Source organism: Ixodes scapularis, unplaced genomic scaffold (genome assembly GCF_016920785.2).
Source record: "Ixodes scapularis isolate PalLabHiFi unplaced genomic scaffold, ASM1692078v2 PGA_scaffold4__175_contigs__length_147842914, whole genome shotgun sequence".
NCBI lineage: Eukaryota > Metazoa > Arthropoda > Arachnida > Ixodida > Ixodidae > Ixodes > Ixodes scapularis.
The window spans coordinates 116,259,327-116,283,734 of NW_024609879.1; positions in this window are offsets into that span (position 1 = coordinate 116,259,327).

Below are 24,408 nucleotides of genomic sequence, written 5' to 3' on the forward strand. Positions count from 1 at the left end.
TATAAAAGTACAATTGTGAAATCTCTTTTGAATGTAAAGAATTCAACCATAGTTTCGTCTCATCCTAAGATGAACTGAAGCACCAAGACTGGCGGAGAGAGACCTACCTATCAAAAAAGTGCCTCCATGGTGAAAAGTAGACCGCCTAAAACTTCTAGTACCGCCAAAAAGATACAAATCACAAAGGTATTGCCATTAATTTTTTGTATGCTGTTTTATATTTGTAAGCAAAAGAAAAATATATTTAACTAAAATAATTTTATATTTGCCAGAAAATGTTCTTGCTCTGCCATATAGCCTTTACAATCCAATTCAATCCAATCTCGTGGGTGTCGCGTGCTGTGCCAACACCCTCTAAAAGTTCCAAGGCCCCTTTCACCTTTCCTCGCCCCTGGCACAGACGTCACGTGCCCCGATGTCGCTAAATTCGGCGGGCGTATCTTCGGCGCGGTAGGCAACTTGGGGCCAGAAATGGTTGCTACAATTTCTTCGGCGGCGGGTTTGTTTAGGTTCGCCTGGCGGCCGCGCTTTTTGAAACCCTCTCTTTTATTTGGCTTGCGGAATGAGCTGCGGCGGCGTCCCAAACTGTCACGGTAATTATAAGCACGGGCCGAAAGTTCGTATCTTTTCTTTACTGAAAGATCCGGCTAGGAGATCCTTGTGCAAGAGAGTCATCCGCCAAGATGACGTCGATTTGGAGAAGCTGAGGGATACGGAAGTACGCGATTTTTTTTTTATTTATTCAGTTCAACACTATTTTATTTCGTATCATATATCAGACACTCTTGGAGTCTGCAGGGGCAAACAAAAGTCAGAATGAATGAGTTTCCTACGTTTATGTCAGTAGACCTCAAGTTAGCAGAAATTCATCTTGTTTACAGTGCACTACAGGATTTCCAAATACGCGATTGTTGGAGTGATATATCCAACCATATATTGTTTCGCGTCAAACGACATACATTCATGTAGATTGCAGGGACGAAGAGAATGATTTTTTTTTCCAGAGTGGTGCGAGTTTAAATAGGTGGTGACATGTTAAGGCCTTAACGCCATAAAACATGGACAAAAAAGCCAGATGTAGAGGGCACAGCATCCTGTCCTGTCAATGCCTAGCTCTTTTTGTGGTGGTTCCTGGACAGAATAATTTACATTACTTTCTTTGGTCATCCGGTCTTACTGACTTAATGTTTGATGCCTGTATACACGAAAGTAGAAGAGCGTCATCTACACAGCCGAGTAGCATTGATTGATTAGACAAGTATATTGTAGACCAGCTGTTCTTTTTTTTAAGAGGACACCGAAATTAACTATACATAGTTCTCACGGACGACAGGGCCGGGGCCTATGGGATATGTCAGGGCCATTAGCAGGTGCTAACATAGTTTCGGTTTCGGGATTGGCGCCGGCAACGTGGGCGGCTGCTGCGTTGGCTGCGTTTCCACGGCGTTTGCGGCGCACACAGTGCAAGTTTCCATCTTCTTGTGTGCGGTTGCGGTCGCAGAGGTGCAGTCATGCTGATGTGCGCGATGTTCGGCTGCCGAAGCAGAAGCAAGTCTTCTGCACAGCAGAGTAACACAGAGCCAAATGTAGGGCTGCACCGTTTGCCAAAGGTGAGAACGCTACAGTGTGAGCGTACAAAGCTGCTGTCCGAGAAGCGCCGAAGCCTCTGGCTTGCTCGCATACATCGAAAGTATCCGTGTCCGTGGTCGTCACTTCATTACCGGTAAGAAATAGGTTGCTGAACTCTACGTGGATCGCTCGATGCTTCTGTTCGCACCCTGTGCGCATTGCCATAGCGGCCGAGGCAGTATTTGGTGTCTGGCATCGTCACGCTGCAGGGATGTGCTTTTACCTTTATCTCACCACTTCTGTGACTGTGTAGTGTTTGTAGCATACTTGTGTCGATGGTGTTGCGGCGGCAGCGCCGTTTATCAAGCTAAGATGCTGCGAATTCTAATGCGGCAAGTACGGGCACATCTCTTCGTTTGCAGGCAAACCTTCGGCTCTTCGGCGCTCGTAAAGACGCTTGTTTTATTGCCTGTGAACTCGCCTCGCTCAGCACGACGATACGATTCGATGGGAGACGCATCGCTGTCAGGCTCTTCACCCATCCACTAGTGCAATAGTTATGGGCATCCAGGGCCTTGAAGGCCTTCATCTGTTGCAGCGACACGTAGTTCGTCGACAAAACCAGGTAGTTAATTATGTCCATATGCGTCGTGGTTGGTTGCACGTCCGCATCTGTAGTGGTGTCTGTGTTGACGCGTTGCGTGTACGGATCAACGCCGGCCCCATATCTTCACCTTCACCTTATCTTCACCAAGCCCGTGAGGGGTCCACAAGGTCTTCGAAACACTGAGGGCAGAACTCATGGCGAATGACTTTCGCCATCGTGCACTACGGGCGATCCGAATTCCATAGCGAAGTAGCAATCGAGCGGCGCACTTGCGGCGACGACAGCGTTTGGTCTGCTTTCTAGTGCCTCGCAATGGCGGTCGGCGGGCGGGAGTAGAAGAAGGGACGTCACGTGAGAACTATGCATAGTTCATTAAAGGGCAAGAATAGGATTATGCATGATAAACACCTAAAAAAAATGCTTGTTACGCCGGCTGTCTTTGCGCCAGCCCAGCTTGGCACCAGCGCCTTGAAATTAGCGATTAAATTGACGCCTAGAGTGGTGACCGGCATGCTTAACGTTCCTCTGGCGTTATTTTCGAACACTGAAACTAACGGCCAAGTAGACAATAGGAGAGGCACGTTAACATATTCGGACGTTTGTTAGTCGCAGTCAACTTTCCGAAAGGAGGGGGCCGGTGAGGATGGTGACGAACGATGATGGTGTTCGCAAACAACTTTTAGTTTAGTTTTTTTTTTTTCTTATACGACTTCCCTGGGGACTTCCATCGGGCGAATTCCATCATCAGTCGTCACCATCTTGACCGGCCCTCTCCCTTCGAAAAGTTGACTGTCGCAGACCTCCACATCGTTCATCGGCACCATACCAATTTTCACGCTAAGCTTTGCAAGTCTAATACAGCGCAAATGCAAAAAAAAAAAAAAGAAAACACAAAAACAGCTTAAAAATCATAACGTCGCACCTTCCATATCCTTTGGGCGAAATCGCATAACTTGAGAGTAAAAAGCAGCGTTCATTTGCACTCGCACACCCAAGAACAGAAAGCACGTAGGCATGAGCGAACACACACACCACGAAACAATTTGCGAGGATTCTTGCCCAGCCTAGTCTCTTTCGTCAAAAGCAGATCGAAATATGAGCTCCGAAGAACGGCATTGACTTCTTGTGGACACACACAAACTGCACAAATAGCCCATCGGACTGAACGAAGAAACGAAACCCAGCGGGAGCGATGCTTCGGAGGAAGAGTTCCGTTTCACCATTTTGTCTTTCTTCCATCGGCGATCTCGTACCGAATCTTGAGCTTAAAAGAACGGCCTTCACAAACACAGATAAGAGAAGATATCACCACTGCCGTAGTGTTCGTTTGCAATACGGCTTTTTCTACCGAGCCCGACACCTAGCCAACTCAAACTAGCATGGTGACGCCACCGACGACTGACGAACGACGAACTGGGTGCGCTGACGTCACGCGGAGGGAAACGGGTATTGGAAGTTCTAGAGCGTGTTGGCTGTGCGTGCACAATTGACGATGTCGCGTGTTTCCTACGCAGACCTCTTCATATCTCAAATGGCCAGCGGTGCTGATCGTGCAGTGTCTTCGCCTGGTTTTTTACAAACGCTTTTGAAGAAGGCTCCTTTCAGAATTCAAACGCGCAAGGTTGAGCTTAATGTCTGCTGCAAGCTTTGCGTTGAGAGTCCTACGGTGATGTACAATGCCTTCGCTCGGAGTGTCGCGTAAATACAGTGTTGAAAAACGCACCTGTAATATGCCAGGAGCTATACTCTTGTCCCCCTCAAAGGGGCCCTGTAACCCTATTTGAGTGTCTACCTTTTTTGCGGTTTCCACATAACTTCTGATTCGGGCAACCGAAAGGCACAGAGAGAGTCACTACATTTCAGTGCGTCATATTGTAACCGGACGATGCGAAAACCTCCTTCTCCTACGGGGACGCACCGTAGTGTGGAACGCGCGCGGCATGCGACGAATTCGCGACGTCGTTGGTCTTGGTCAACTCCTGTCATAGAGTTCATATATACCAACTCTAGAGGAAAAGGTCTGCCATTTTCCCCATGCATTCGGGCTGCCGCTAGCGGCGGAGCATGGAGACTGACTTTTGGAGTCCTACAGATGGTTACCAACTGCCTTCGATTTCACGAATATAATTATCATTAGGGCAGTTTCATGAACTTCCACAATCCACGTACTTACCGGTGGAAAGATATTCGCGTACCTTTTGAGGCTTTCCTTTTGCATAGCGCGCAGGTGTACGGCATCGCGTCAACGCAAAACTAAACCAGAAAAGTAACTAAGCGCCATGGTTTTGATAGGTGCGCCCCGGGAAAGCGAAACCACGTAGCCATCAGATTCCCGAGATTTCGACAGAAGGTAAGTTAAAGGGACCATGAAATGGCCTTTTTATTTTTGCCCAAATAACTTTTACATTAAACCTTCAATGTTCACTGAACGCCGAACAGGTATCCCTTTTCGTTTCACTTTATTAACTTCTACACTAAAAATTATTGAAATATGAACTTTTCCTCCTCTCCATCCCACCGTAAAACAAGCTGCGGCGGAAGTTTGACGGTCGTGACGTGTTATGTCACCGGAACCGGAAGTTCTCTCGGCAGTAGGAGAATGGAAGCGTTAACGGCGAGCTGGGGGCGTGGCGAAAGGTTTTACCACAGAGTTTTACTGCGCTGATGGCGCCGATGCCCCCGACATATTTTCTGAATCGGCGCCTCTCATCGCCACGATAGCCATGAACACATTGCAGCTCAGCGAAATTCTATTAGATATGTTGCGCTATAGCGACAGCATGGGACTAGTCCCATACGCCGGTACGAAGCGGAGCAGGTCGTCAGCACAACAGCGGCTTCTCCGCAGTAGTCAACCGTTCTTGAGGTATCGCTAAAAAAAAAAAAAAACAAGGGGGATGAGCTGTCACTCACTGGTGTAGCAGAAAATGCACCAAGTTTTCTACGGGCTAAAGTCTTATTAAATTTTATTTTGTCAGGATAGGCTCGCAGGGCAGAGTGTAGGAAAAAAGAAAAGCAAAAGATGCAGTACGCCATCTTGAACGATCACGACTTTAAAACACGACTTTAACGATAGTACAAATCTTGCCACACTTAACGATAGTACAAATCTCGCCACACGCCTTTTCTACAATTTCAAAAGACGATGTAATCTTAGCGAAGATGTAGCAACGTAGAAATATGGTTTCACCATCCCATAGACGTTGCGATCGCCAAGAAAGGCTAACAGTAATAACTTTTCTCGGTTGATGAAAACACGTCAAAATTCACATCCTTCATACACGTCTTTTAATACAGCACGCACCAGTCATGCGTTGAGCTTGAGCACACCCATGGAATGCGCAAAATAATAAATCCGGACGATGTTCAAGAACATAAATGCTAAGAAAGCACCACTGTAGTCACAGTAAACAAAGACGACGGCACGAGCGTTTCTGCTGTCTTGAGAGTGCCGCCACAACCTCGCCGCTCAAGTAGATGGATCTTGCCTTCTAGGACGTGCTGGGTTATCATCGCGACACGTGACGAGAATTTATTCAAGGATAACGTTCTACGCGGAACAATAAGTTTTTATCACGCCGACCACGTCGATCATCACCCCCGACGCCATGTTTTTCAGCAGACAGGCGGCTATGCGCAGGCGCAGTCTGATCTTTCTCTTGCTTCGTTTACCACACGATAGATGGCGCATACCTCCGAGCGTTATATAATTCGGAAATTTCCGTCACATTGCTAATGATTCAACAGTATGTGAATCAGAATATTCTTTAACAAATCTTTTAAGAAACATTTCCCGGCTATTTATTGTTTATGATTGCGGTGCTGGTGAGGTAGGCTCTGATTCAATAGACGATGGGGATTTGGTTGACGTGCCGTGGTACCGCTAATTTATCGCAGTGAAAAAGCAGAGAGCTTTCGGAAAAAAGAAAAGGTATGAAAGAGTCCGCTTTTCTTGTAAAAGTTCTATAGCAAAATATTTTTTTGGCTCTCTATATTTGTGTTTGGTTTTCTTTCCACATCTTTTACGACGTGCGGTGGATGAACTTTGATTTTAAAATCGTTTCATGGTCACTTTAATGCAGCGTAATGAGTATATTAATTTTATAAGCGTTAGAATAGCTCAAAGTTTAGTATACCCCGTTAAATTATCACTGTTTATATTGCTGAGTGTGTTCAGTCTTCGCGATTACCATTGCGACTGTCGTCCTTCAGCTGGCAACGTTGCTTTCTTTCTCTCGTGTTCTGTCGCGCTCTTTCGCGATCTTTCACTCGGGACTTCAGATGTCGGCGCACAGGATTTGCCACTCCTCCTCACCACCTTTACCCCCCTGGCTCCTGCCTTAGGACTAATCAAAGCTGCTAAAAGCTTCTTTTTTTTCTTTTTTTTTTTCGAAATACAAAATATAACTGGCACGAACCGTTTCAATAATTTATGAAAGTATTTGTTGTTCAGTATTTTAGAGGTGAAAAGAAGCAAATGAAGTTGAGAAAGTACGGAAACAAGAAACAACGCGCGATGACCCGGCGATATTACCGCTACCGTTCGGTGGAAGAGGCGACGCAGGCGCCCCCGCGCATGATTCTGAAGCGCGCTCACTTCGGGATCTCGGAGGCCCTACTCGCATATTCTAGAAGACGACGCACGACGCCGGCGGCACATTTTGCAAGAAGCGAAAGTACAAATCTGTCTCCTTGCGAGACAGCAGGAGACGCGCTCGTACTTGCCAGGAACTTGAACGTCGTCGAGTTGGGGCCGAGAGGCTTCGCCAGCGCGCTCTGGACGCTCACGAGGAGTGTCCTTGGACGGCACTAGACCCAGCACCCGACTTGCATCGAGGAGTTGGAGCTCCAACTCTGATAGACCCCGTAAGGTTATGCCAGCAAGTGCGGTGCAGGGCTGAAGCAAGCAACGAGCCGTAGACGCGCATGTGGCTGCATGTGAAGCTGCCATCAGCGTAAGCCGCAGCCGATTAACCAGCCGCTTCGCTTGGCTTGAGAGGCCAATGGTAGATTGGCCACTCAAGCCAGGGCCAGGGACGTCATGAATTAGGCTAGTTTTTGCTCGTTTTTCGTAATTTTAATTGGCCTATAACTTTTAAAATAAAGCCAATTTTGAGAAAAAAAAAAACGTTTCACGAAATCACTACGTTCAGTGCGCTCAGGTTTGGCGCAAATTAATACCCGTTCGAAAACTCGTTGCAGGGCAACTTTAAGCTGAGACTAGAAGCTTTGCCCTCAGCGCGAGCTTTCTGCCCTTGCTAACACAACAAGTATGAACGCGCAGGCACGCGCAATAAAAGCACTGCGGAAGCCAGCGAGGTCGCGCTGAAGGAAGAGCGCTGAAGGAAGGGAGGAAGAAGGGTGGGCGGAGTATACCAATTTCGAATAGCAGAAGAAAACGTTCCGGCGCATTGACACACACAACAGGTCAACATAGTACGTGGTCTCTATCTAGCTTCTGATTGGACCTGCCGGCCCGTAGCTTTGGTGCTTAGTTCATTTTAGGATGAGGCGGAGTATTGGCGACGTGCGCGATCAATAGCGTCGCTGTGATTGGCCTTCCACGATTGGCCGGATTCTAACTATGACGTCAACAAAGGATTTCTGATAGACGGAATTAAGAGGAATGAAAAAAACTTTGGCGGTGTTGGCAGTGCTGGTTTCAGAGCGCTATAATTTAAACCTTCCACCATGCTCATTATAAGCACCATTAAACTTGTTGTTCGCAAGGTATTCACGTTACGAGAGGCAACTATAAGAGGGCGCCACCAAAACATCTCGCCGCTAATTGAGGGTAATGCTGCAGCGCTATCAACACTATAATGTTCTATTGGCACGCACTTGAGGACCAAATGCCGACCCCAGGGATCCTGGGTTCGAGCCCCACCCCTGCCCGTTTCGATCTGGATGAGCATCGTACCGGCGTGCGGTCGTGTACTGCCTGGTGCACGTTAAAGACCCCAGGCTAGCGGTTGTACCGCACTGGCTAAATTTCTCATCTACAGCTGGGAGACTCGTCGCCCCTGTGAGGCAGACCAAGTTCTAGGCTGTATAAACACACACACAAAACCAAAAAAAAAATGCCGACAGCGTCTCTGCGCCAGCCGGACGGCGCAACTGAGGAAAAACAAATAGAAAAAAAGTGTCTCGTTGCCAATGTATTTGAGTGCGTGTGTCCTCGCTCGGCGCGTCTGCTCGGACCTTCGCGGCAGCTAGCTTAAATTGTGCGGTGATATACACATCCGTGGCCTTTCAATTCGACTTCGTTTCATTTATTACAGCCGTATCATGTAATACCTATCCGCTTGTCATGGAATACCCACGTACTTCATGCACTTCAAACAAAAGAGGGGAGGGTTTTGAGACGTGTAACTCTAGAAAGTGTCTGCCATCATCAATGCACCATGGACTTGACTACGCCAATGGAGAAACTCTGGAACCAATAAAACAATCTTTCATGAAACACAGCAGACCGGAATTGCCACTTTGACAAGTTGTATTCGTCTCAGTGATTCTACTGTCTGGTTGAACGAGTAACAGGGCCTCGTCAGGCAGAAGAAATCTACCTGTGCTGCGACCCTAGACATTGTGTCTGAATAAATAACAAACAGACAAATATTTTGAATGTTTTTGCCTAGGAGCATTGTTCAGAACATACACAGACCTATCGCTCAACTTTAAACATGTACTACAAGAACATAAATGATAAAGTTATGTTATTTTTTAATGACAGAGGTACTATTTGCAATTTCAAGCTAAAATAGCGAGAAAGAAAAACGAACAGGTTTTGTGCTATATGCAAACTGAGACTGCAATATTAAAACATAATAATAGAATGCATGGTACTTAGTTCAAACTTCAAAGAAAGTGCAGGTGATTTAGCAGGAATTCACAGTCAATGATGGTAGATTGAAAAAAATATATATTACAATCCCCAGAAAGGGGGCCAGAGGGTGGTGGAAAATGTATAGGAAAAAGTATAAAACTGAGGCAGTTAACAGCTTAAAGAGAAATAAATATACATAAGATAAAAGGGGTTAGGGAGGTGTGACTGTTGTCAGCTAGGTGGGGCAAGTAGCCACCCAATACCAATGCTATAGACAAGGTGGTGGGCTCAAGTAGTCATCACGGTCCTCTTAGGCTTAAAACACATGTAAGGAAACAAAAATATTTTGCAGCCAAACGTTTTATGAGGTCAGAAAACACGATTGCTTTACTGGGGTGCCATCAATATCACCTATTCAGCGCCGTCAGTAATACACTGTCGCTCCGATATTTTGCCGAAGACGTAAATAACAGAAGCACAAAACCGGCTTTGTCACCACGTCAATACTGGGCAGAAATTGTTTGCCTTAGAATCTGTATTTTGGAACGCCACACGTGCACTGTGAATCAACCCCTTGGTATAAAAATGACTGCGCACCACTAAACAAGGACGGAAAGGAACAGACATACGCCACGCAAAAAAAGTGACGACTTTGACAACGTGGCCTTTCTCTGCCAGTTTCGTATATGGTGACACTGTTAGTAGCTGTGAATGAGAAACATTGCTGGTGAAGTCCGACTGCTATCCTGGGGTCTTCAACGTGTATCACGTGGTAGTGATACACAACAGCACGCCGGTACGAAGCTCATCCGGATCCAAACAACAGGGGAGAAAATTTAACCCAGGAGCTCTGGGATCTGCAGCACGGGCTTTCCCTCAAGCGCTAACTTGTAAAATTATGTCATTAGAAAAGAAGAAAAGAGGAGATTAGAAAACAAAAGTTGAACGCGCTGCAAAAGTGATAGGTAGATGGCAGCTTGGCAGGTAAGCTCGTCCAAAATCATTGCTTTACTTTGTTGCAAACAAAATGCTTCTGTCTTTTTTAGAAACTTGCTTCTGTTTTCTGCCATTTACGCTTCGGTCTTAAAACGCGCGTTTATTTTTATATGGTTCTTCCTTTTTGATAATAGTAATATCAGCTGTCGTGCAAATTTTTTTGTGTCCCGCTCGGTAGTTTTGTCGCTCAAATGTGCGCCATTTTTTTATTAAAGGTGCCTTGCAATCCTATTTAATCATCTACCTTTTTTGCGGTTTCGGAAAGCACGCGATATGTGACGTTTTTGGTCCTGGCCTTGCTACTGGTCAAAGCAGCTAAAGGCGTTTTTTTTTTTTTTTTTTGTCGAAATACAATATATAAGTGGAGCGGACCGTTTCAATTATTTATGAAAGTAGTTTTTCTTCAGTATTTTAGGTCGGAATAAAACAAATGCAGTTTATAAAGTTAGGAAACAAGAAATGACGCGTCGACGCGTACCCGCCACCAGGCGGTGGAATAGGAGGCGCATACTAGAGAGGGGTAGTGGAATCGGGCACCGACGAGTGGCGAGCGTAAAAAAGGTCCCGGATGTACGCGGCGGCGCTGCGGTCGAGGATCCAACCGGTTCCGAGCGCTTCGAAGGCCTTCGGCTGCCTCGGCGAGCAGGTTTCGCGACATGGCAGCGCGAAGTGGCTTCCGTTCTGATTCATCTTTACCCCGTGTTTGGTGTCGTTTGTGGCCAATGAAGCGTCATGCTAAAAAAGAACAGGCTTTAGTGGCGCAATCTTCAGCCGTCGACACGGAGTGCGGCAACCGTGAGCGCTCGCTGACCTCACTACCCCTCCTCTAGTTCACGGCCACTGAAGCGACCGAGAACGTCAGGAAGGAGGTTTTTTTTTTTTTTTTTGCTGTTTTTTGTAAATTTAATTTCGCAATAACTTAAAATAAAAGAAATTCGAAAAAAGAAATTTTTCTTTAAGTTACTACGTTCAGTGCGCTCAGGTTCGGTGCAAATTAAAAACCAGTAAAAAAGTCCTTGCAGGGCTCCTTTAAGCCTTTTGTGTACCAAGTACTGCTCAACTCATCCTCTTGGTACAGCAACCTATATGTCCATGGAAAATCACCGCATAAATTTCGGGTTCTGTATGAGAAAACCAATGTTACACTCTCTCGATGCATCTCAGCAGCCGGCAGAAATAAATCGTTAGAAAAACCTCAGGAGTAATCAGTCAGTAATGTATTTCTTTGACAAAATGTATAATAGACAAAGGCTCCTTCCTTGCAATAGAAGTTTATATATTTAGCAAACTAACCATAGAACAAAGCACTACTCCTTCACCAAAAATTGTTATAATTGCTCCACGCTGCTCACATTAATAAACTGACCTGTTTTATTTGAGCTAGTTGGCTGCGTAATCAAAATATATCGAAATGTGCACTCGAAGCAGACCATCGGCAATAAAGACCAAGACTCGGCCTTCTAGAATATTGTAAATGTTACTTTTTGCTGTTAACCATAGTCAATGCAAGTTCGTCTGCTTCATGCGCAGGGTTTGCTGTTACGTAAGAACGTCAAACTCTGATTCGCTCTGACAGAAAAGATAGTGGGTCGGCCTCAATACTAACTGCCCTGAGGTCTACCCACTATCTTTCCAATCAGAGCTCGGCATTTTGACGTCACAGCAACCCCTGCGCATGACGTAGACGAACTTCGGCTCCACATAGTCACTGGCAGCCAAAGAAAAGCAAGGCTTGGCCAGTCAGGACCATTTTGTTATCGCTATGCCGCCAATGAGATAGCGGTATGCACTAACTCAACTCTCTGACTTTACGCATCTGCGGTGGCGCTGCTGTCGTCACTGCGCATGCGTAAAAACTTCGCTCACGGGAACCTAGTTTCTGCACATGCGCATTGCCCACACCCGGTGTGGGCAGGCGCTGGCTTGTTCGTGAACAGTGTGTCTGCGTCTTAGCCAATGAGAACGCCCAACGAACAAATCCCGCAGCAGAAAGCGTCAATGTAATAAGTCACGCTCTAGGCTTTTTGGTCTGTCAGTAAGCTTAGAAACCAAAACTAAAAGCTTTTTAGGACTCTGCTAAAAAAAATCGCAACGTTTAATTATGCACGAAGATAGTTAAGACCCAATTATGTTCATGAAGTATTAGTCAGATTGCCAAAGATTCATAATATTGGTTCCCCCAAACTTCTTATTAATCATTACCCGCATTTTTTCAAAGCCCTCAATTGAAAAGTAGGATTTCCAGCCACCGACACCACCTGTGCGCACAATGTTTGCCATTGGTGTGGCGTCGCACGCGCTTTTCGCTTTGACGTTTGGATGTGCGTTTAATCTTCTCCACTCTTCTGGATACGCTTTCAATACACCCTCCAGCGTACTTGGAATCAAACGTTTCATAAAAGAAAATTCACTCTTCTCCATGACCTGCTCAAAGACAAACTTGTTGTCCCGCATCATTGCACCGTAATCGCCTCCCAAAAAATAGGCTAAATTAAAAATGGTGTCTGCCTTGTTCTTTAGAATCTGTTCATATGTAACAAAAAAAACGTTCGGAAATGTTTTGTGTGCATAGCCCGAGAGTACGTGGTCAAAGTAATCACCAAATCCAAACTGTCCTCGAAAGAACACGCCCAAAAAGTCGTCAAATTTTCCGTCTTCGAATTGGAAAACTGGGAATTCCCTCAGGAGCATAAAGCTGGACACGCAGACGTCACAGGGGTTTCTGGCTACGTACACGTATCTCGCGTCCTCGCTGAATCGTATTCTATTCATCGGAAGATGAGTTCTCAGGAGTCTCGGAGAAGCAACTCTCGCTGATGGTTCGTTGAGCTCAAGAGTGGGTGTCCCCTCCCTGAACTTGGCGTAGGTCTCCGCTGACCGACCTCCGTTCACAATCAGCTGTATCAATTGCTGCATCAGGTGCGTTCCACTTCTTGGGTAACTCACCTACGTAGAGAATACAAGATGTGGTTTACTGTAACGAAGGTCGAGAAGGTTCATCAAGCTGAATATCAAGAGAACACAATGGGTCGTCCTCAGTGGTATCGAAAGGGTTTGGGAGACTGAAGACGTGAACTGAGGTCGCCGAATAAAAAGTTTCAATGTCTTCTTCTTTCTCGCGGACATTTTTTTTGTTCTTTGTTTTGTTTCTCTTCATGATTGTACGAGGATAATAGGCGGCATTTCTACACTAGGCTTAATCGCAAGTGAGAACGCATTCTAAGAGCAAGATACATTCAAGTCGATACACGAAGACTAAAACGCAATGTAACGGTGCATTTTTTAAAGTTTTATAGGATTAGCTGGCAAGATAGCAACCAAGAAACAATTCCGCGTAGTTGTTGTTGCGTTGCGAGAGAGATGAAAGCGAATGGTTATTATGTACCTTTGGGCACCGAGCCTAGGCTTTCTGCTTGTAGCATTTTTTTATTGGGGCCATATCGGCTAGTAGACTCTACACTGCTTTGAAAGCATAGGCCTACCCTTTACTCTCAGTCAGTCCTTCTCCTCTAACGTGCAGCGTTTTTTATCTCCTTTTTTTTCTTGCTTTCTAGCATTCATTTGCTTTAATAGTTGACCCAATATATCAATAGGGGCCGTTTAAAAATACCTTTTTTTTCGGTGCTTTAGGTTAAATGAGCAGAGTTAATAACGATCGAAAAGACAAACACCGAAACGCCTGTTTAGGCTCAAGGATGAATGTACAATGAGAAAATAATCCAACTGTTGGTTTTGGCGACGCCTTTCTTGTGTCTAATGCCTTTAAGTAGCAGTGACATCGAGAAGGCTTTATGAATGCCCAAATACATCTCGCTGCTCGGCTGTCTGTGATGCAAACCTGCTCGTAATACAGTTCACATAAACACTTGCTGCGCGCTTATTATTTACGCATGACGAGGTATCAACCACGTAATCGTTTATGTGTTATGGCCACCCTGACGTAGGTGTTAATGAACTTTTTATACGAAGGTCTTAGAGTTTCCCCGAATACGTGTAAATAATATTTCGCACCGTGCGTCATTGGCACCAGCTAAACTGGTGAACATTCTTCGCGTAGTGATATAGATAAAAATAAACAGTAAAGAACATGGCTCCTTGAAGCGAAGGCTGTTTTGTTTCCTAGCTAAAACTTACTCAAGACACTATCGAAGGCATAGCACGGAGTGCTAACATTCTAAAAACCTATGACCAAGACGATCAAAGTAGAGGGTTGACGCTTTACTTAAAGTTGCAGGTAGTCAATTTATGCATTGTATTTCTGTATACGCTGTGGGGGGGATCAAAAGAGCTGGTCCAGGTTGTCCTAGCGTTTGCGCGGGGGCTCTTCGGATCGCGGCGTGTACGATAACGATCATTAGAAAACGACGTCTTGTTGAACAAGTGCGCTGTGTCCTTTTCTGAGACGGGTAGCAGCAAGGTGATTCCCACAATGCTATCCAGTAAAAAAAGTAACCACTGCTATGATAGATTAAATCTCTCGATGTCTGAGATCTTAAATTATAGACGGACACAAAATAAAAATAAAATGTCAAACCCTTTCCCCGCTGCAATTCAAGAAGGTAGGGAGAAAGAACAGAAGACCGGGGAGGAGGAAACAGACGGAATGCTGAAGAGGAGAGGGGGAAACCTTGCACTCTGTCTAGCGTTCTGCCTGCTTCCTCCTCTACAGCCTTCCTTTCCCTCACCCTACCCTCTTTAATTGACATGAAAACAACAAGAACAACGCAGGCGGTCTGGTGGGTGACATCCATTGTAGTACCCAGACAGAGGAAATAAAACAAAAAAAACCGGACACTATTTTCTGGTTGTGCTTTTCTGGTGTTTAGATGGATGCCAGACATAAGAAATATGATCAGATTCACCTCCCCTCGAAATTCTTAACGTTTTGGCTCGGTGGTTCTTTGATATTCTTTAATATAAAGTAGACGAGTATATGGCAATGAGCACAATGTAAAGAACCTAAGATTACCTCGATGATATCTCCTCGTTCTGGTGCAAATTCCATGGCTCGCCGATAATGAGTCGGATCATAGTACGGAGGGCAGCGCTCGCCGTCGATTATTTGGGTAGCGGGAAAACGCTTGGAACAATCCATAGTTTACCAAAGCGCTTCGTCTGAAATTCAGAAAATCATGCAACCTTCTTAGATTTACTGAATTTATACTGAAAACACTTGAGATATTCAGCACTAAAGGGAAATGTTACGCCCACCGGTTTAAAGATGAAAGTTATAAATAATACCAAACGTATATTATCTAGAGCAACTCTAACCACCGACAACTAAAGAAAAGTGGGGCGTACCGGGTACTGATCATATCGTTATTACCCCTCACCTAATGAGATAACGGCGTTAGCGGATTGTAACATCCGAAGTACCAATCAGGAAGTAAGGAACGCCATAGGCCACGCCCCGCGTTTATTAAGCTGTCGGCGACCGTAACTGCCGGTTGATTGCCTTCGTTCTACACTACGCAACGATGTTAGCGCGAAACAAGCTATATCTACGTTTTTTTAATGGGAAAGCATCAAGTGTCCCTTGAGCGAACACACGTCATCAGCTTTGAAGCCGCACCGAACCGCACCTAAATTCCCCTGTCCCTTTGGAGCGAAGTGAAGTCGTGATCAGGTGGATAGGCTCCCATGGGCAGGCGCGCGTCATCAAGGACCGAGGCATTTCTTGGCTCTCGCGCGGCGTAGTTCCAAAAAACGCCACCAGAGAAGCTTTCTCTCCGGCGGCGCAGCGTACGCAGCGGCTCGGCTGCCGGTAAGAGGGAGCCGCTGGCCGCAGAGCCCGCTCGGGCAAACTCCGGAGAGGTTGCACGGCCGAGCTCAGCGTGGCACGGCCACTTCACGACAGCGCGCGCTCAGCCGTCGGCCGCAACCTCCGCAGTAGCGAAACATGGCCGTCCACGCCACTACGCCGCAGACGAACTAAGGGAGCGGAAGAACGATATTCATGATTTCGTATATTAAAACTCATAAAAAGTGCTTAGGTGTCTTCAGACTTTTTTTTTCTGGGATCCTCCTAAAATTTGGGGGTTTTCATCAAGTGGTGGTGAAGAATGCTTACGTAGTGCACTTACCTAAGATGTAAAAAATTAGAAGTGCACTAACCTAAGAGGTAAAAAGAAGGCTTTTATCAGGGTGCTGGAAAGTGCTCACTTAGTGCAGTAAGCTAAGATGTAAAAATTAGTGCCTGAGCGTGCCCCTTCGGAATTAGATTTTAAAAGTCGCGGCCTCAATATCGCGTTCTCACATATGTGTCACGTAGTGCACGTCTCTTAAAGAAACACTGCAATAAACAAATTCTAAAGGGATATGTATTTTTTTTAAATACCCGCAACTATTTGTTTGTCAAACAATATTTGTGTTTTTAGGCGCAATTAAGGTGCAGAAGCTGAGGGTCGCAGCCCGCTCAAAGCCCTGCCCCGTGCATACAAGGTGCTCACATCTTTCATTGGCTGGAGAGATGATCGACGTGTGAAAGGTTGGTTGTAAATTTGAATCTCCGTGCCATAACAGTATTCCAATTCACTTGTTTATGTTTGAGAATCAAATAATCTAGGTAGTGTCATTATTGTTTTCTAAAAAAATATCCCAAGATTGCCTTTCCGCTTTGGTTTAAAACGGTAACAAACATGGCACCCGGAATCCGCGGAGTGCTGAGCAAACGTAGCTCGCTGAGCTCGTCAATTTTTATCAGTGCAGGTCGTTTGCAGTTCACAGAGGTCCTTAGAAGAAGATCTCATCAATCGACATAGTTTGCAGGAAACAACTGTCTCAAGTATGCGCTTTTGTAAGAGCTGTACGGATGCTTGTATTCGTAGCAGGACTAGACTAAGCCCATCGTCCCACATTGTCTATTTTGATCGATCTGACTTAATTTTTTTTTCTGTGCATGTTGTTGCTGAATAAAGATGTTGGTTCCCGTAAAAGCCACCCCGCTGCCCTGTGAATTGTGCAACCGTCGTCACTGCGACCATGATTTCAATACCGAGAAGGTACCTACACAGATTCAAGACCACAAGAGCTTCGATAATAAATTTATGTGTTCATTTGACAAATGATATTTTATTCTGATTTTATTATTGGAAAAAGCGTGCATAATTGCAAGCGCCGCAGGAAAGAGAAAGCAATCGTACTTACCCGCGATGCTGTGTGTGTGTGTCTTTCAAAAATTAACCAGCAGCAACAGCTGCTCGTTTCTGTGGCTTTCGCTCTCCAAATGAGAACTAAACAGTATTTCCTAGTTTAACCACCACGGTAATTTGTGTGCATTTCTGACTGTGACCCACTTTTCGTGATTTCTTTCTTTATGACGTTTCCTTTTCTTTTTTTACTAAAACGCAGCTTTCCGTTCCACGTGCCATATCTATAATTTAGGTAGTCACATATAAAAAATAAAATGGTTCTCAACAGTCCACAACTTCAGTAGTTACTGTCAGTATTTGCTGACCCGATTCAGCAAGTCTACACATAATCAAAATGAACGTCGGCGTTCATTTTTTTAATATCGTGAAAAAGGGGGGGGGGGGGGGGGGAGGGAGCCAGGGGGGAAAACGTCTGCTATACAATTAGAGGCGAGAGACCATTGCGGGGCCTAGCGCGAAATGGTCGTGTGCTCCTGCCTCCAGCGCCCCAACATCGTCGTCACCTTCATCACAATATATAGGTTGTATCAAAACACTTTTGCGTTCGCTGACGACCGAACACTTCTGATCTCTTACAACTAAGGGACCCCCTGGCACGTTTGCGCCATCTACGAGGTGGCCCTGAGACTGCCTTTCACTAGAGCGAAGGTTTTGCGGTATTTTCGAGTTCAAATGTGCGTAGTATCTACGAGAAATGGTCGTTTTCGACATAAACGTTTTAAAGCGCAGCTCTTATACACTAGTCACTCGGGCCGTTTTAACTGCAGTTAAACATAACTGCGGTTAGCCTAACCGCAGCTACCCGCAGTTAGACAGCAGACCTATCTGCGCAAACCATAGTTAGCCTAAACTGAGCTTGGCAACCTCAGTTTGGGCTCGGAACCGACAAGATGGCAACGCCCGAGGCAGCAGACCGTAGCGCGAAATCGCAGTGCCCGAAATCGTCACAACAGGGTAAAAAGCGCGTAAATATGCCTCTTGCAACCACCGAGGTCCTGATAAAGATCTGGGAAGACAATCTGTCTCGCTGCGCTCGAACACGAGGAATGCGGCGATCTACGCCTCGATGGCAGCTCAGTCTAGCGCCGGGCCCCGGAGTGGCGAAGAGCCATACACTGCGAAACAAGTCCGGCAGAAGCTTGAAAACCTCAACAAACAATATTGTTGAGTGAAGATCTTACTTATCGGCAGTAGCGATAGCGATTTTGTAGGGTGCCGTTATTAGAGCGAATAAATGGGAAATTAAGCTTGACGCACTGGCGCCGGCTCCCTGCTTGTGGCAACCGCCGAATGGTATGATTGCCGAGTTTATTGCTTCCTGTTAATATATGCAGTCATCGACACTCATAGTACTGCAGTAACTCGATAAAATGATGAATTGGTGTTTGCGGCGCGATTAAATGAAAGCCCCATCTCCACAAAGCTACACCCAGTAGGGTTGTTTACAACTACATTTTGAAGCATTCTGCTACAGATTATCAGCCCTATCACCGCTGGAGCGCGAATGTATGCCGCAGTAATATTGCAGAAGTTGTTTGCAGTGAAGTTGCGTGCCCTGAATATAACTTCTAATATCCCCAATTTCAGGTATCGATTTTTTTAAATGACGATTGAAAAAATTTGCTTCTTTCCAGGAAGCTGAGGCAAAGCAGCACGACAACTGGGTCAAAAGGTCTTGAATGGGCGTTTTACTGGCAACTCAACAATTTCCTGGGATTCCTGCTCACCAACAACAGAGAAAAATGTCGAGGTATACGAGGTGAATTGGCTCGAAGTAAACTGTAGGTAGTAAGGACACTCGCTGTAACACTGCAGCCGTGATTGTTCCGTACCCCCACTGCATATAGCAGTGGCACTCTGAAACAACGCGCCTATCCCGCCTACCTTGTGCAGCGAAATTGCTCTTAAAGGTTGCAGTAACGCTCTATTTTTGTCTTTCTTTTCCTTTTATAGGCGCAAAGCAGCAGCCATTGCCGCAGCACTTGCCGATGTCGGCCTTACAGGCTTTTGTGGATGCCTCTTTCGGTACTGAGATTCCCCGACTCACGGAAACGAGTCAGCCAAACATCCAACGAAGGGGGCTTACCGAGGTCAGACAGGGAAGTTGTAATACCAATGCAAGGGGTATCCCAATTGACACTCACTGAGGTTTAAAAACACAAAGAAGCGGACTACGCGAATGAAACCCAAGGCATGTTGCTTTTGTTGCTGACAATTTAAGAAACGCGGGGTGTGGCGTATTATGTTCACGCTTAATTCTTGCTTCCTGATTGGTTCTAGGCCGTTCCTATCGACTAATAGGGCAACCGCATTGGCCGAGGAGCAATAATTACATGCTCTAGAGTTGCCACGCCCACAATTTCTTAGGCGATCAGTAACTCTATATAGCAAACGTCTTTCAAAAACTGGTGTACAAACTTGCGACTGTTTATGACTGTGTGGATTACAACCTCTTAAAATGTGTAACGCCGTAAAAACATACTGGCGCCATCTACCGGGTAGCCGTGGAACACACACTCGGCATTTCCCTATATTTCACATCTTTTTCTCGCGTAATTCTTTCTTTCTTGGCTTGAACAACGTTCGGCAGTTTTATAAACGGCCATTCCTCGTCGATGAAGGATCACAAACACGCTGCCTGTGGGCTGCATGCAGCACGCGACTCGCTGGGACGGGGCCCGCAGGCAAGCAACCAGCTGTGAGTCCCGCTCCCATTTCTCAGACGTTAGAATTGGCATGCACCATAGTGATCTCATTTCGCCGATTTTGTTTTTTCCGCTCGAAACGTACGCTCTGCTCTTTTAACGCATGTACATAGTTTGTACTTTATCTGTTTTCATCGGCCAAGGGTTCCGCCTTATTGTTTGTTTCCCAGTTTTTTTTTTTTTTTTTTTTTTTTGTCTTAATCACCTGCACAACAGGCTGCAAGCGTTCGTTGAAGGGCGCGTCTCGACTCCGCGAATTCTCAATCAGCAGGAGAAACTGCCAAAGATAAAGCTATGAGCTGGGGATTCTCGTTTTCAAAACATAGGGCCATCATCATGCAAATATTTTGTCAGATTGATATAGAAATCGCCAGGAAAGCAAGAACTGTCGTCAACATTTTTTTATATATATAGACATGTCGAGTGAGCCAGGTTAATTACTGAGTGAACCTAGCAGGGGGAACGAAAGTGTGCTTCTTTTCTTGTCCTATTAAGAATGTCAACCTGTCGACGGCGGAGTTTCATTTGAGTTCCTATCACACCACCTCTGGGCCCGAGGTAGTGCTATAAAGAACTCAAAACTAAAAATGGCACTGTCAAAACTGCGAGTTTACAAAAAGCATAAAGCACGAGGTCTCTTCTCTTCAAAATATCTTAGCCCACTGCCCCCCCCCCCCCCCCCCCCCCCCTTTTCCTTACGTTGGCCCTCGACATTTCGGGGGTGGCCTATCTGGCCCCCACACTCGTGAGTTTGAGATCCCTAACTTAGAATACGTAGTACATTTGATATCGCAAATCACGCAAAACCTTCGCTTCAGTTTAAGGCAGTTTCAGGGCGCCTCATAGATGGCGCAAGTATGCCAGGGGGTCACCCGTCGTCAGAGGTCACAAGGAATCGGTCGTAGGTGGACGCAAGAGAGTCTCCTTGATAGAGTCGATTGATTGTAAAAATATTTGATGATGAGGCACTGGGAGCTGGAGGACGCGACCATGTCGAGCTAGGCCCCACGTTGTCTCGGTTCTCTTTGTATATGGTACACGTTTGCCCCCGATTACACGATATTAAAACAATCAACACCAACGTAGATTTTGAGTGAGTCTAGATGATCTAAATTGGGTCAGAAAACACTGAGAGCTAGTAGTGAAATAGTGAACTGTTGGGAAGCACTTTATATTTATCTGTGGTTAAATGTAGATCGATGTAACACACAAAACGGAAAGCTACGTTTCACGGTAAAAAAAAACAAAAAAAAACTGCATGACAGAAAATTAAAAAGAAACAGTGGACTGCACTCAGAAAGGCACATATATTACTTACTGTGATGGGTGAAACTAAATACAGTTTAGTTATTTTTATTCGTCGAGCGAAAGGCCGAAAGCGGAGCAACTGTGGTTCTGTTTCTTTGTTCGACGGACACACACAGAGATACACAGTTAGGGCGGGCATGCACTAATTCTTTCCCTTACTTGTTGCGCTTACAATTATGCGGGTTTTTATCGTAAGTACAGAAATTACGCACAATAACCCAGTTCAAAATATAATTATATACAGATATACAGGGTGTTTCTTTTTAAGCTTAACATAATTTTTTAGAAAGAAACCATTAAAGCTAGTAATGCGGTCTGCGCAGGTGAGTTATACGGCCAGGGGGACTTAGCATAGGGGGCTAATCGTGGCGATCAGTCTGATAATTAGACAAAATCCGTTAATGAACTTTTTAATTAATGAAAGTAGACATGCAGTTCCAATTAGAAACTTGCTCAGCGTCATCGAAAACCACTAAATCAGTCATTTTCAGAAAAACGTTGAACGCGTGAGAAGCGTTCAACGTTCAACGAAAACCACTAAATCAGTAATTTCCAGATAGACTTTGAGCGCGTGAGAATACGTAGTAGTGCACTAAAGTTACCGCTCTTGGAGCAGGTACAAGGCTGAGGCTAGGTAAGAGACGGAAAAATTGCGCGGACGCCTTACCGCAACCGCTAGCTTTGTAGGTGCTCCACAAGTGCTAACTTTAGTGCACTACTACGTATTCTCACGCGCTCAAAGTCTATCTGGAAATTACTGATTTAGTGGTTTTCGATGACGCTGAGGAAGTTTCTAATTGGAACTATATGTCTATTTTTATTAATTAAAAAGTTCATTAACGAATTTGAACTAATAAGCCGACTGATCGTTACGATTAGCCTCCTATATAATGTCCTACTGGCCGTATAACTCACCAGCGAAAACCGCATTGATCTAGCTTTTATGGCTTTAAAAAAAAAAATTATTTTAAGCTTAAAAAACCACCCTGTATTCGCGACTCCAGTGACCTATAGGGGGCGCCAGCACCAAACAAACATGGCGGGTGAGTCCAGGTCGCGTCGGCTCGGCCGGGCCGCCTGAAGAGGTGGCGCGTTCCATTTAACAGATTTTCTTTTGTTTAATGCCTAATTTTATAAGTATTTGAACTGAGACGGTTAAGTTTAGCCGATGCACATGAACTTGCAGAGCATAGTTTTGTTTTCCAAGTGTGTTTTTTGTTCTTTTCGTGTCAAACTTTCGTTTCGGAGGTTTCGTTCGAAACCGAAACTATGGGCTCTGGAGAGACGGTAATATACTAATCAGTTTTGATCATCTAAGGAAAGCGGCAATGACTGCAGAATTTTCTTACCGACGGTAATTTTCAGTCAACTCGCATGCCTCGACCATGCGACTTATCTGTCCGCGAAATCGGGCTTTTGTGCGTATCCGCGTTTAAAAAACAGCTTCACTCGTCTGCTCTGTCACCAACACAGGCTGCAGGAAAATTACGAAAATTAAGCAAGCGCTTCTTGAGCTAAAGAATGTTACCCCGCCGGCACCCCACTGAGCAGCTGATACTCGTATTTCAATTCAGGTTTTAGTATCAATCGAGAAGTCATTTTGACGAGCGGGTTATGTATTATATTACGTACTATGTCCCACTAAAGCGATATTAGTATATTCTTCGGTTTGAAACATGAGCTTAGTTAATTAGCTATTAGGTGAACTGCTGAATAAAAGTATATTTGGCAGACAGAGAGATACTAAGTTAAACTTAGCCAAATGGTTCTAGCCGGTAGCACGGAGACGAATGCCGACAAACTGAAGAAAGTCTTTATCGGAGATTCACGCAAAACCTCTCTGCATTGAACTTGACTTCGAATCCTGAACGGAAAAAATTAGTATTTTTGTGGCCAGTCAACCTGAGCAATGTAGACGTATATTGCTGCTGGCTTAATTCGACGGGGGTATAATATAAATATTGGAGGCGCGATAGACCATAATGCCGTGACAGCTTCTAACATTGCGAGACGCGTCCCCCACCTTTTGAAAACAGATAATTTCCCTCATTCATCATTTGCAGCGAGCAGGTTCTCCTGAGTCAAGTAATCACGAAATCAGCCCAACTCCTTCAGAGTGGTCCAGAAAATTTTTTGGCGAAAAGCAGCCAAGATTACTAGCCAACGCACCGACCGGCGTGGGTGGCTCAAACTTGAAGCTAACCGAACACAACCAAACTCAAGAAAAGCAGCTATCGAACCTTGCCATTCACTTGACTGCAGCATTGTTGTTCCCTCCAGTGAAATGCCTCGTCTGTCGTCCTCCCACTGTTCTACGTCCTTATGAAGAAACCCCTTATCAGTTACGAGACAGTCGTCACTTTTAATGCGATTCGAGACAGACAAGAAATCAAAACGTTTTTCCGCGATTCCTCCCCATCCAAGAAATCGAAAACACGTGGTGGAAGGAAACAATCTACTGAGGCTTCGCCACACTAATGAACACTCAGGCAAACTTAAGAAATCTTCAGACCTTCGTGAAATTACACTGTTCGCCATCGCGCCGACAACGCGTGTCCGCGAAAGCCACCAGAGACGCGGAGGGGCGCGGAGCGACCTGGACCGGCTGGTTCCCGGTTTTCCCGCTTGGTGGCGTCCATTTTGCTGGAGTCGCGAATATGTGTGTGTATGTGTGTGTGCGTGCGCGTGTGCGTGTATGTTTGTGTGTGATTCTTCCATTAAACATGTTAGAATAAACGTACGCTTCGTGCAATTAACATATCAGAACAAACATATATGATAGAACAAACACGTAATTTGTGCAATAAACATATCAGAATTAACATATAATTTGTTCAATAAACATATCATAATAAACATGATTTGTTCAATAAAAATGTAGTTTGTATAATGAAAGTCATTGCTGTCCAAAATGTTCTCATGTCTTTGTTACTTACATCCATATATTTTTTTCTTTGAGGTGAAAGGTGCAGGTTATTAACTATCCTCATTGACTGAAAAAAAAAACACAAAAAAACACCCATATTAGCACCCATGTGCTCTTTTTCCCGGTGCACAAGCAAGGATCACTTCTGTCCCATATATTTTTGTGAATGGTCCGTCGGAATGTTTTTGATTTCTTAAAAAAAAAAAAAAAAGAGACATACACTGACACTGTTAATGCAAAACACGCCATTGGCACGATTTTTTAATTCATTTCGAAGGGACGCTGTTAGGCACTATACATAACCTCCAATATTAGTGCAT